The sequence below is a fragment of the Tauraco erythrolophus genome, chromosome 1 (assembly GCF_009769465.1).
Source record: "Tauraco erythrolophus isolate bTauEry1 chromosome 1, bTauEry1.pri, whole genome shotgun sequence".
Lineage (NCBI taxonomy): Eukaryota > Metazoa > Chordata > Aves > Musophagiformes > Musophagidae > Tauraco > Tauraco erythrolophus.
In genome coordinates this window covers 98,404,610-98,418,471 of record NC_141465.1, presented here as the reverse complement: position 1 = coordinate 98,418,471, position 13,862 = coordinate 98,404,610, and positions in this window count along the sequence as shown.

The window sequence follows — 13,862 nt, the reverse complement described above, 5'->3', positions numbered from 1 at the left end:
CGAAGTCTCACCTGATAGGAAATTGGGGGTGTTGAGGGAGTACTGTTAAACCTCAGAAGCACTCGCAGGTCCCCCCGTCTTCACAGGATTCCTGCTGTTAAACCCTGCACTGCTGTTTTGTGGAGTCTGCCCGCTGTGCTGCCCAGGAGCATGCCCCCAGCATCAGCAGTGGGAAGGGGCTGCTCTCAGCCGGCCTTGAGCCCCAGCAGCAAAACCCCACAACAGTGGAATCACAGGACTCACAGCACCTCCTGGGCAACACATGTTCCTCTCCATCTTGCCTCCACAGGCTTTCTCTATCACTTACACACTTTAGAGACAGACTGTACTCCATACACCAAAGTTAGTGTTTTATGCACAAGGCAATTTTTGAGTTAGCAAAGAATAACAAAGTATAAATAGGCCTATAACAAAATGAAACAAGCAAGTAGACATTTTGCTTCCACACAGGTAATTTAAAGGTTTTGTGAAAATTCAATTGGAGTTTGGAATGACTAGGACATAACATTCCTAACACATTTTTCTTTTAATTAATTCATTCTTAATGCTAGGAATTGATGTTGTTTGTAATATGGTTGCTTTTTTTTTCCGCTTGTGTCTAATGGAAATGTACTACAGAATGAACAAGAAAAGAACTAATATGAGATGCATCATCTGGAAAGGTAAATTTCTGAGAAAGACATTAGCAGGCAGGAAATACGGGTTCTGAATAAAACGATCATCTCAGTCTTAATTACATTTATTAACACAATAGTAATGTTCTTCCCATTTCTTAGGTTTCATTCCTGACTGCTGCTATCACAATGAGCCCACAGTACAATTTGTTTGACCACACTTTATTGGATTTGCCATGTAAGTAATCCCTGTTCTGTTGCATTGTCCTTCCTAATGCACTCTAATAGAGAAGGAGAAATGCTAATACAGAGTAGTGCAGCAGTTGGTGGCGGTTCCTTGACTTCCTTCTTTTGATTTCCGATCAGTTCAGCCTTGACATTTTCCACAGATTTTGTTCATTTTTGCTTCTATTCAAAAAGTTCTCCTTTTCTATTTTAATCTTAATTTTTCTCCTGCTCAGTGCAGCTATAGATGTTATCATTTATAATACAGAAGTATCCAGAAGGCCGAGTCAGAACATGTATTATAGTGGTTGGGGTTGTAGAAACCCATGAGAAAATCATATTTGCACTGAAAAAAACCCTCCGCTTTTTCTCATGGTCCTGATGAAACAATAGTTTTCCCAGTGAGAAAAGAAATGGCATTTGGAAACAGACATCTTGGTTGCTCTTTACTCTCCACTTTTTCAAAGGAATTTGGCCAAAGTTCAAGCTTGAAATAAGAGAATACAAATTTCCTTCAATGTTATTTGCAATGTTCGGAAGGAATTTAGTGTTGTAGGGGTTTTGTTTTTGAAGTAAGAACTAAATGTGTTTTGGCAGAACAATAGCATTCTTCCTCTCCCCTCCCCAACTCCCAAGGTCCCTCCCAGACTCCCTTTTCACAGTCTGTTTGAACCTGAGCTTTCATTATGCTGTCTGTGGGGTGCTGCACTCCGCCTTTGTTGCAGACTTGGGATTGGAGTGATACCTTCGCTTCTTTCAAGTTCTCACACTGTGTCCTCAGACAGTACTGGACCCTTTTGGTCCTTTCATATAAATGCACCACTAGTAGACTGCAGACAATAAGCATTACTCTGAGCTCTCTCTTTCTTCTTTCCGATCTGTGTCAGCTACAGCTCAGCCCACTTGTGCTTCTCAGAAACTGCAGATAGTGTTTTGTTATGCTTGGGTCCCTTTCAGCACAGCATTTTTCTTTCTCGGATGCTAGTCACTATCTTTCTCATAATCAATGAATGTCATTCACATTGGCAGGTTATTTTCATTCATCTTTACCAAGAATTCATTAATCACTGAAGGAGTTCTCCGTAGAACATCCTGATTAATAACCTCGCTGCTTTCTGGTTGAGTAGAAAATTTCCGTTGTAGTTGGTGAATTTCTCAGTCATTTAAGCACAGAATCTTAGAAATCATAGGGCTGGAGGTATCACCTAATCCTACTTGAATACAGGTAGGATAAAAACCACTTAGACAAATATTGAAAGAATATGTCTTACCCCTAAAAAAAAAAAAAAAAAATAAGAGAGAAACAAAAAAAACCCCACAACAGCTTATGCAGGCATCTTATTGTATTGCTTTACTAACTCTTAACTTTCAAAAATTCCCCCAGTATCTAAACTCTTTGCTGACAATTTAGCTGGTTTCTCTCTGTCATAGACCGTATGGTGACAGAGAATAATCATTCACTGCCCTCATTATAACTGCCTTTTACCTGATAGAAGAAGCTGTTGCTACTTCCTGTCCCTTAATCTTCTATCTGCTAGACTGAATAAATGCAATTATTTCAACCTTTCTTTTTTTTGTAAGTAATTTTTTCTAAACCTCTTATCATTCCTACTACTCTCTCCAACTTATCACAATCTTCTCTAAACCATGTTGTTGTACTCTATTGCAGCCAAGCATCCACTAAAGCCAGGAAGAGCTAGAAAAAAATTGCTTCCTATGACTTACATCCAACAGTCATCTTAATTCATTCCAGAATGAGATTTTCCTGTTTTGTAACAGGATTGTACTAATGACTTGAATTCATTTTGAGAACCTTTTCTCTTTTCCATCCAACTACATTGCCAGCTAGAACCTATTTTAAATCTGTGTCTTATTTCTCCTAAGTGCAATGCTTTGCACTTGTCTAAAATAAATCACATGAAATTCAAAGATCTTTTATCAAATCCTCATTTTGACCTCCAAAATGTGTTTGCCACCCTTCCCAGAGTGAATTCTGCTATAAAGTTTGTATATATTGCATGGATTATACAAAGACTCTTATACAAGAATAATGCATTGACTTTAAAGAATCTAATTTAAGAAGGTTTATATGATTTACTGAATCTTCAATCATTCTTCTGTAAAAAAATGGTGCTGCTAGAGCAATCGTGTATTCACATAAGTTGTTTTCTCAATTACCATTTCTACAGGCTCCTGCTCTACGAAGCAAATCACCATTTTCTTTTTTCAGCAGATTCTTTCCTCAATTCAGCAGACAATATTCCATGAGTTGAAATCTATACTTGTTGTTCTACTTTCCCAGTGACACAGAAAGGAATATACAATCCTGTTCATGAGGGATTCATCTGTTGTTGCCCCTTCACAGGGTTTCAAATCTTATTCCAGCATCTGCTTCCCTCCAGACTCTTGGATTCCACTGATGCTGTATTTACTGATGTCTCCTGCAATCATGCCCCCACGGATTTTGCACAGTTCACTACATTAAACCATCTCCCTTACATTTCAGTAGTATCTTGGTTACCTCACCAACATCTTGGCTGCTACTTCCTATGAGGAATCAACCTTTGCACACATTATCACTTTGCATCTTTGGCATTCAGACCTTCCGTCTGTCAAAGCTTGGAATTTATTCAGTTCAATGCTAATTTCTATCATACCAAGCATTTCTAATTGAATTTGGGATGCTTTCTGCAGATTAGTTTTCCTCTCTCCCACTTCCATCTTCACGTTTGGCACAGGCAGATCTAACAGAAGAACTGACAGCATATAAAGACCAATTACATACTTCCATAGCCTATTGCAGCTTTTCTTTTTGCCCAGGATACAAAAAGTTAAGTGCTGGAATAGCCTGAATAAGTAATTAATATATATATGCCAAAAAATAAGGAACCAAGGTAAGTGCAGAAGGGAATGGCTCCAGTTTACTACTTGACTTCCAGAAAGGGAGTCAGAACAACTTCTGAAAAGAGATTGCACTGAATGAGTGAGCAAATTAAAAATTGGAAAGATGATAAGAGAAAGATTTAGAAAGTCTAACAATGGTTTGAAATCCTCTTAGTGCTGCTCTCACTGCCATAACCAGCCTGATGCTCTGCTACTTTGTTAAATCAGCCCTTCTAAATGCAGTACTTGTCAGTGACACTACTTGCAATTTGGTGCCAGTTCAATACTTGGCAGAATAGGTAAGGATAGCAGAAAAGGTAATTGCAGCAGGAAGTTTTCTTTTCAAAGCTGTGTTCATATCAGATGAGGAAATCCAAGGTTGTCCATGGTAAATCAATACATCGGTTAATTGTCAATAAAAGGAGGCTAATGGTACAGTGCTTTACAAAGACACTATTTATAGTCTTTAATATCCTCAAACTTTACATTTGTTGGTCATCACCACATAGCAGAGCTAAAATGAAGGGTCTTCCAAGTATTTCTGTTTTAGTCTCTATTTGCTTTGAGCTTTATCATCCGTTTCAACATACATTGGCAATGTATGCCCACTTTGTTTCAGCAAAATAGACCAGCATCAGTGAAAAAGGTTGCTAGAGTTTTCCTTAAAGCACACAAACAGACTTTTGCATATTCCTGGCTTAAAGAGCAACATAAGAATAAGCCATATTTTATTTCCTTTTTACCTATATTGACGTTTCATGACGAGTTTATTGAGCAGAATCTGATTCTTAGTGTCATGATTTAGCCCAGCTGGCAGCTAAGCTACCACCCGGTGGTCGCTGGCTCTCTCCTCCTCCTCAGTGAGATGCAGAGGAGAAGAATGTAACAAAAGGACTGAGGGTCAAGATAAGAACAGGGAGGGATCACCCACCAACCATGGCCCCGGGCAAAATGGACTCAGCTTGGGGACACACCAATTTAATTCATTAACGACTCATTCAGAGGATAACAAGAAACAGATCCAGAACTCAAAAAAACACCTTCCCCCCACCCCTTCCTTCTTCCCAGAGGCAGCTCTACCTCCTCCTTAGAGGCACAGGGGGACAGGGAATGGGGGGGCTGCAGGTCAGTTCATCACAGGTTTTTTTCTGTCACTCCTTTCTTAAAGGAGGAGGACTGCTTACACTCTTTTGCCCTACCTCAATGGTCTCTCCTCATGGGATAGTCCATAGACTTCTTCAACGTGAGTCCTTCCCACAGGATGCAATCCTTACCCATCAGATTGCTCTAGCGTGGGCTTCTTCCCACAGAGTCATGGCTTCTTAGGGATCTGCCACCTGCTCTGGCATGGGGTTCTCCACAGGCTTCAGATGCCTCTTCACGTTGTCATCAGCCTCCAGCAGCTCACGGAAACTATTCCCTGTGACCTCCTTCAGTCACAGGCATCTCTGGTCCAGTGTGGGGTTCTCCACAGGCTGTGAGTGGATCTCTGCTCCACCCTTAATCTCCACGGGCAGCAGGAGGGCTGTCTGCCATCTCACCACTGGCTGCAGGGGAATCTCAGCTCCGGCATATCTCCTCCTGCTTCATCTTTGCTGTCCTTGGTGTCTGCATGGCTGTTTCTCTCAGGTCTCAGTCCTCTTGATGAACCTCAGCAGTCCCAGCAAGACGAACTCTTCCCAGAGGGTGCCCCGGGAGCAGGGTGCTTTGGAGTTCTCCAAGCCATGCCACTGCAGCTGTCTCCAGTTAGGTAGCAGTAGCCCAGTGTGGGCAGTCACTCACTCAGGAGGCTGGGGTGCCAGCTCCCTGCCTCCCCTCTCTCTTCAGTGTAGATCCAGCTTCCCTTCAGGCTCCTTTGTCCCCGTCTTAAATAGGGCATTCACAGACGCTCTGATTGGCTCAGCCCTGGCCTGAGGGGATGGGGAGGTCAGACTTGGCCAGAGGCTGGTCCAGCGGGCTTTGGAGCTTTTTTTGAGCTTTTCACAGCTACTTATAGGGACCATTTGCACAACCCCTCCCATGCTACCAAACCCTATCACGCAAAGCCAGCATATTAAGCTTTTCACAGATACTTACAGGGGCCGTTTCTGCAGCCCTTCCCATAAACCCAGCACACTTAGTATTGAAGATTTTCAAACCAGTAATGAACATCCATTTAAGAAAACATTTCCATAGATGCTTGATTATGAGCACGTCTCAATCTTATTAAAGTCAATGTGACCTAAGTATATGTTTAAAATTTTGCTAAATAATCAAGGACTTTTCTATGTTTTTAAAAACTAAGTTGAGACCTAAGAGAACTTATTAATGAGAAAACAAATTGTCTTAATATTTGTGCTTTAAAACATACTTATACACAACGTGATCACGCATGATAGCTTCCTATAGAGGATCTGCATTAGCTTCTTTATGATCTTGCTCTAGGATAATGATTATGTACAATACTGAAATCTGTACATTGTTCAAAGCTCTCCTTGTAATTACCTGGTGTCCTGGGTTGGGCTGGAAACAAGTTAACTTTCTTTTTTCGCGGGAAGCTGAAAAGGACACTGTTCAGGCAGCTGACCCAGCCTGGCCAATGGCTATTCAATACCATGTGGCGTCATGCTCAGAGTATATATTGGGGGAGCAGCCAGGGGAGGGGGTTCGCTTTGGTGATCGGGAGCGGGCGGTGCGTTGCGTTTTGCACAGCAGTTCATTTAGTTTTGTTCTCACGTTTGTACGTTTATAGTTGTTTACCCTGTTCTTTCCTTTTCCTGATATTGTTCTATTAAATCATCCTTATCCCAACCTACTGATCTCGCCCCTCTCGTTTCTGATTTTTCTCCTCTCATCCCATCAGGGGGATGGAGTGAGCGAGCGGCAGCATGGTAGCTTAGCTGCTGGCTGAGCTAAACCACAGCACCTGGAAAAGGTGATTATATATGCTTATGGAACTTTTCAACAAAATCTTTTAGATATTCTTGTGTCATCTAGAAAACACCATTTTCTATGTGGGACTGTGAGACTGAATGATTTGAAAAAGACAGAGGGCCGTCCAAGAGCTGATGAAATGTTTGAAAGTAATGCTGGTCAAATGGTGTGACAAAAGCACATAAATAAAGAGTTTTGACTACCTTAGATTAAAAACCAATGACGTCAACAGTAGCTTCTGTCATCCACAGATCCACATCCCATCAGTATGCATATTATGAATGGCAAAACCAATATAATCCAAAACAATGGAATACAATTATGTCTGTGGGAGAAGTGTGCCGTTCCATGACAGCAACCACATACTCTACCAAAGCAATTTGATGCAATTGCAACCTTAAACGGTTATATCCAGGAAGCGTAAGTGTATTAAAAATTCTCTACAGAAACAGATACATATATAAATATGTCTAGAAGGACAGGAGGGAAAGGGTGCTTTAAAATATAACTTCTACATTTAATTTTTCTTTTTTTTATTATTGTTTTTTCATGGGAACAAGACAAAAAGATAAAAAGAAAGTCCTTCCAGGTTTTGCATAATCGAAAGTATACAAGACTTAAAAAACTTTGATTCTCACTTCCTCTACTCACCTCTGTATTACTGTGCTTTTACTTGACTGTTAAAAGGACAGCAACAGTTGCCAGTAATTGACATATTTTCTTCCTTTCTTTTCCTCCTTCCCATATACTCATACAACAAAACAGTCAGTAGCCAATAAATGACTGTCCTTGGTTTTCTGAAACAAAGAATTTTCTTGCGCTATTAAAAGTGCTGATTCATGTCCTGCATATTTACCAATGGTTTGGTAGTCATAAGAAGCATCTTAAGCAGATCTGATTAAAAATTTCTTATTCCAGTTTATTGCAATAGCCTTTGTCACCAAAGGACTCTCCTGATGTCAAGCTATGTGAACACACGAGACAGCAGGGGAAGATGGAGCAAAATTCTGAGTTGTATGCTATGGAATTTCCATGTCATTCATACCTACTCTTTTTTTTGATGAAATCTACAGTTCGCAGGTGAGAAAAATTTATCTGGTGAGAAGACAAAATTCTTTTCAAGACGAATACATCAGACTACCAACTTTCAAAAAACTAGGGAATCTGATTCATCATGCTGTGATTCAATTCTATAATACTTTAGTGCCATCAAGTTCAAACCCATTGTGCTGTTCTGTTGGAAAGAGTTCATTTATGGGCACATACATAACAAATACAATTTAAAAAGTCTCAAATTTTCCTTCTCTGCCGTCCCTCATTTATATGGACAGTTAAGTACTGCCTATACATATATTGTACATACCCACAAAAACATGTTAAAAGAACTTACTAGGTTGAGTGCTTGGTTGTTTGAAAATGCCAGGTTTGACATTACTACTGCAATGTTAATTTGATCCCTCATACATAAGCATTATGTTATAATCTTTGATTACACCATTACGCAACATCTTTTCGACAGGACCTCATCCTCACTACAGACCATGAATGTATGATGTTCATTTAGTGATCAATATGATGATCAATATTTTCTTTTACCCTTATTATTCAGTGTGTGACCCAAGATTTTACTTCATACAATTCAAACCTTGTTTCTGAATAGAAACTATGATTAATTCCTCACAGACTGCTCTAAGAAGTTCCTGACGAGGGTATCCCAGTGCTTTATAAACATGTTAAGTACTTATTTCTACAACTACCTCAGTGGGGAATCATCATGGTTTAACCCCAGCTGGCAACTAAGCACCACACAGCCACTCTCTCACTCCCTCCCTGGTGGGATGGGGGAGAGAATTGGAAGAGTAAAAGTGAGAAAACTCACGGGTAAAGATAAAGACAGTTTAATAAGTAAAGCAAAAGCTGCACATATAAGCAAAGCAAAACGTGGAAATTTTTCACTACTTCCCATCATTACTCCGAACATCACCCGCTTCCTTCTTCCCTCAGCTTTACATACTGAGCATGATGTCATATGGTATGGAATATCCCTTTGGTCATTTGAGGTCAGCTGTCCCAGCTTCTAGTGCACTCGCAGCCTACTCACTGGTGGAGTGGTCTGAGAAGCAGAAGGTCTTAACTCCGTGTAAGCACTGCTCAGCAATAACAAAAACATCCTTGTATGATCAATGCTGTTTTCAGCACAGATCCAAATCATAGCCTCATACTAGCCACTGTGAAGAGAATTAACTCTGCCCCAGTCAAAATCAGCACAGCAGTATGGTGCTATTACTTCTATTTTGAGGGCAGGAAACTGAGGTACCAAAGTCAAATCCATGCACTAGCTGGTGACAAATTTCAGAGTACAAAGTATCAGTACTTTTTATTTCTTTGAAACTCAACACTAGAGAAATGTTACAAGAGTCCAGTTCTTGTACAAATGTAGCTTAAGTGCTTTGCCCAAAATTACACGGACATTGTGGTACAGACAGGAATAGACATCAACTGTCACATTATTTAAGGATCACTGCTTTAAAACCATTGTGTTTCTCCTGCAAGTCATTCACTGCATATTTTTATTCAGGATTTTGACTTTTTTGTTTGTGTAAGTGGACTTATAAAATTTCAAGCGTCTTTCAAAATCGGAAAGCCATTTCTCATTCACTTTATGAATAAACCTGAAAATTAGTCAGATGTTAAACTCCCCAGAATAAACGCAAAGATGAGCAAATAAACCTAAAAGAGAGTGTTAGATTAGATTTCTGATTTCTTTTGGTTTTTTTTATCATTTAAGTCTGTGAAAGTGATCTGCGGTAACAAGTACATCACAATTACAAGGCCAGATGCATACAAACATATTTTGTACACATTCTTCAAAACCCTACAGCTCTATCTTCCAAGTTTATAGATTAATATCTATAAGTTTCCAGAAGCACATTACTAATTCAGTCTCTGCCTTGCTAAAGGCCTTCTTTTTCTTATGTCTCTAATGCAAGTTGGATCTCAAATCATAAGCAAATAGTATTCACGCTTCTGTAGATTCAGGACTGTTCTTTATATACTAATATACTTTTCCCAGTTTGCTACCCTAGGACACAGATTTTCTATGTATACATCCACTCAGATTTGAGACAAACTATCAGAAAATTTGCCAAATTAATTTAGACTTTTGATGAATAAGACGAATCTCATTCTGGCAGAGTGAAAGCTCTGGTGCGCAGAGCTTCTGTGTGATTACAAGGGGAATGCTTTGGAGAAAGCTGTGTTGACAGACTATTACGGAGTTACTTCTCAGGCAAGTAGTAGTTCTAAATATTATCAGGCACATAAGTGCACACACATGAATTCATATACAAGTATGCTTACAGAAAATATACGGTTATAAAAATTAATTAAACAGGCATTGTTGTTTTATAAAAGACTTAAAACTTTCTCAAAAGCACAATTATATCAGGTAAAAGAGTCTTCTTTATATTTTCTGTTGAGAACTATTTGAAGGTCAGCTATTAATAGTTATCACAAAACAGATTGTTTTAATTAAATATTGTACTAAAAGAGTCTGTTATTTATTTGCTATCTGGATTTAATTTCCTCAGTTGCCTAAGTTGAAGTAACCCAATAGCAGTAGTTACACAAGTTCTCTTAGCGTTAACTTCAGGTTGGTGAGAAAGTTGACATTGACTCAAAAAAGAAGAAAAAGTGAAGTTTAAAAAAACCCACAAAGTGTTATTTGGGTAACTTACTGTGTAGAGCACTCCTTGTGGTGTGTGGCTCATTTCTGTGTATGTTGTGGCTGCTTTCATGGTTTTCCCTAACAGCTAAATCAGGAAAAAAAAAAAAAAAAAGAAAACTACAAAACACAGAAGAGCACGGCTCTGTCAGAAAGAGTCATTAGTTTCGACACACTGTATAACATAGAGGTGTGTGATGTTACTGGCAATTGCATCGTGCTGCATCCAGCCCCATCATTAACCCTCTACACATTAATTTGCCTGAAAGAAGTCCCACCACCGCTAAACCTGTTTCCCAGAAAATCAGCTCATGAAGTAATAGTTTGCCACTCTTTACGTTTATTTTGCATAATTTCATCTCTTTTCCACCTTCTAGCTCAGTTGCTTAAACATCATAGCCTCAGCATGCTACTGCAACTGAACAGCTTGAATGACTTTCTAATACTTGTACCCCACCAAAGAGTAATTTTAATTCATATATCTGAACAGTGTCTAGAACAAAGAGACAGTCAGCTAGATTTCATATTCTGATGTGCAACTCATTGCTCTGCAGATGAGGGAAAAATAGGTTTTGAAGATTATTATGGTTTTAGGATAGCTGCATTTGTGTTTTCTAACATCTTAGATTTTGAATCAGGCTTTTAGTAAGGTCACTGTGATGTTAATAGCATCAGTTCTTTGCGGATAACCACGCTTCTCCTAACAGCACCATATGTCTTAATTTTTTTCATCAGAAACTACCCTCCAGACAGTGACTGAGCCAAAAGAAGCCATCTAAAGCCTTAGCCAACCCTTATGGTTTGAGGTAAAAGAATCTAATGTTCTTTCCTTGGAGAAGGAGGTAAAGAAGCTTCACTAAGCAATGTGTATCTGCCTGTGAATGCTGCTCTAAAAGACAGGAAGATACTGCATCATGCTAATGGTTAAAATCCACTCCTGCTCCCATACTCTCCTAAAATGACTGAGTGATAGGCCTATGCTTAACAGTTTGAGAGAATCTTAGAAAGTAATCACGGATATAGAGGTGTGGCAATCACAGAAAAAATCTACTTTTTTTTTTTTTTTTTTAGGTCTGAGTAAATAAGGCTTAAAATTCTTATCCTTGTATAGTCTTTCCAGTTTCAGTTTCCCATTCTTCTACAAATCTTCTATCTGTGTTGAACAAATTGCTTAGTGCAAGAAACTCAGAGCATACAGAGCCATCTACATTGATTTCAATGGAAATGAAGCTCATAAGTGCTTTTAGAATTCAGGCCTCTATCTCCTTGTATTACAAAAAGAAACTATAGGTGCCTGAACCACCTGTCAGCCAATGTCACACAGAGGTGATGCATATCCAGAGCGCTGGATCATGCCATAAAGACTTATCAGCTTCTATCTGAGAGTGGTTCTGCAACTGTGGTGATGCGGTGTCTGTTAGTTAACAAAAACAGCCTCAGAAACACCGCCATGCTGACACAGCTGTATCACATTCCACCATTTTGGCTAGTTCCAGGGCCTCTGCATGAGTTTTATCTCACAAGAGCGCTCAAAAGTAGTACAACTTAAATCTTGCAGTTTATTAGCAGGAACAGATTCCATGACAAGATCCTGGAGGATTTGCCTTATTAAAAATAATGTTAACTGCTGTTTCTAGTGTAATTTTCCTCTCCTCGTAGGTTGAAAGCATAGATAATAACAAAAAATATCTTGAAGTTCAGATGTATTCTGATGTTCATGCCAGTATCTGCTTGTAAAACTGTGTTATAGCTGGGAATACTTTGACAGTGCTATAAAAGCTGATTTTCTGGCACTGCATTAGCTTGTTCCTGGAAGAACTGTCTTCCATGGTACAGTACTTAATGTGTCTCAGAATAAAGATTTTCAAAACACTGGTTCCATGGGCACGGTTCAATTGCTCAAGCATTCAGCTATTTTAAACTACTGATATATTTTCAGAACATGTATATAATTCAACAATATACATTTCTCTATGAAAAAAAAAGAGTAAAAGAACTTGCAAGGTTTTTTTGTTTTTTTTTTTTCTCCACAGATAACGGCCTATTCACAGTAACAATTCTGAGATAACTCAGAAATACATAGATAATATCACTACCTAACCTCTTTCAGATGAAAGTAAAGCACACTACTATAAACCCCTGCAGCACAGTGCACATATTAAACATAAATAAACCAGCAAAAACCACTTCACTACACATATGATTCTTTCCTCTGGGAGAAGATGAGAGGAAGGATAGACCACATTCAAATTCATCATCACATTTCTTATTGGAAAGGCTCAAGATGAATGTGACATAACCTGAATACATTACTGCAGTAACTGTAGCTCTATTCTGGTGGGAGACAAATATTTAATTGCAATCAGACACTAAGGAAGAGACGTATCCACAAAATTCATATTTGAATTGACTTTTTAAATTAACCCAAATTTTGGGGCTTACAGGTAAGGCCACGTCTAGTAAGTGAACAGTTAAAGTTTTTATATGTCTTTACATCCAGTTTTCCCATGACTTAGGAGCACTTCTATCAATGCTCACGATGGCCAAATTGACATATTAGGCAGACTTAATCTGTAGTATCTCTGTCTTATGTATGTGCTCTAAAGTAGTTTTCTTTGGGAGTATCTCGACCATAGTTCATTTCAGCTATGAAGGGAAGAGCCAGTGTGATTTCTGGTTTTAATAAGGCTGGCTATAAAACATTCAACTATGAAATATTAAAGCTAACCTTGCATCCTTAAAATTTGTTTTCCTGTTGGTGGGTGTGTAATAGAAAAAAATGTTATAAATAGAAGTCACTTAAACAGTAACAGGTTTTTCTGTTTTAACTCAAGCTGTTAGTCCAGTATTCAGCAGCTTACATAGGGGACATAGTGATAATGGTGATGAGTATCAATCACGCAACTCTGCTTATTTCTGAAGAATGATTTTAGAATCTTGTTTTCTAAGCACAGGAGTGACCATTGAAAAGGAAGATTTTAATTTATTTTTACACTCAGACATCTGTCAAGCAACACTTATCCCAAACAGCACCTCTTGAAGATTTGGAGATGCTTAAAGTTATGCATACTGTTGCATTCATGTTAATTCCTGATTACCTGTCCTGACTTTAAGTTCATTTCTGTCTTTTATCTCCATCTCAGATTAATGAGCACCCTTCTCGAAACCAACTTCTCAGCAAAGCATTCCAATAATACAGTTTTAAATCATAGAATCATAGAATCATAGAATCATAGAATCATAGAATGGTTAGGGTTGGAAGGGACCTCAAAGATCATCTAGTTCCAACCCCTCTGCCGTGGGCAGGGACACCCTACACTACACCAGGTTGCCCAAAGCCTCATCCAACCTGGCCTTGAACACTTCCAGGGATGGGGCATCCACAACTTCTCTGGGCAACCTGTTCCAGTGCCTCACCACCCTCAATGTAAAGAATTTCTTTCTTATATCTAACCTAAATCTGCCCTCTTTCAGTTTAAAGCCATTGCCCCTTGTCCTATCAC